Source organism: Rhincodon typus, chromosome 20 (genome assembly GCF_021869965.1).
Source record: "Rhincodon typus isolate 14 chromosome 20, sRhiTyp1.1, whole genome shotgun sequence".
Taxonomy (NCBI): Eukaryota; Metazoa; Chordata; class Chondrichthyes; order Orectolobiformes; family Rhincodontidae; genus Rhincodon; species Rhincodon typus.
The window spans coordinates 18,633,813-18,634,914 of record NC_063351.1 but is presented as its reverse complement, the minus strand read 5'-3'; positions in this window follow the sequence as shown (position 1 = coordinate 18,634,914).

Below are 1,102 nucleotides of genomic sequence, written 5' to 3'. Positions count from 1 at the left end.
AATTTGGATTTTAAAGTAAAGGCAAATGGGCTTTTGGTTTTAGTACTCTGAATGTAACTTTTTTTTAAATGTCAGAAAATCTTTTGAAACATGAATTAACTACATCATTTATGAGAAATTTTGTAGCTTAAGGGAAGTGCCTAACAAGGTGTACAACAAGGTGTAGAGCTGGATGAACACAGCAGGCCAAGCAGCATCAGAGGAGCAGGAAGGCTGACGTTTCGGGCCTAGACCCTTCTTCAGAAATGGGGGAGGGGAAGGGGGATCTGAAATAAATAGGGAGAGAGGGGGAGGTGGCTAGAAGATGGATAGAGGAGAAGATAAGTGGAGAGTAGACAGACCGGTCAAAGAGGCGGGAATGGAGCCAGTAAAGGTGAGTGTAGGTGGGGAGTTAGGGAGGAGATAGGTCAGTCCAGGGAGGATGGACAGGTCAAGGGGGCAGGGTGAGGTTAGTAGGTAGGAGATGGGGGTGGGGCTTGAGGTGGGAGGAGGGTATAGGTGGGAGGAAGGACAGGTTAGGGAGGCAGGGACGAGCTGGGCTGGTTTTGGGATGCGGTAGGGGGAGGGGAGATTTTGAAGCTTGTGAAGTCCACATTGATACCATTGGGCTGCAGGGTTCCCAAGCGGAATATGAGTTGCTGTTCCTGCAGCCTTCGGGTGGCATCGTTGTGGCACTGCAGGAGGCCCAGGATGGACATGTCGTCTGAGGAATGGGAGGGGGAGTTGAAAAGGTTTGCAACTGGGAGGTGCAGTTGTTTATTGCGAACCGAGCGTAGGTGTTCTGCAAAGCGGTCCCCAAGCCTCCGCTTGGTTTCCCCGAAGTAGAGGAGGCCACAATGGGAACAGCAGATGCAGTATACCACATTAGCAGATTTGCAGGTGAACATCTGCTTGATGTGGAAAGTCTTCTTGGGGCCTGGAATGGGGGTGAGGGGGGAGGTGTAGGGGCAGGTGTAGCACTTCCTGCGGTTGCAGGGAAAAGTGCCGGGTGTGGTGGGGCTGGAGGCCTTTTAACAAAAGTTTATTGGATAAAAGGAAAGAAAAGTAAACAAAGCTATGTATGTGACAATTTAGGAAGGACTTAACACAAACTGCAAAAACA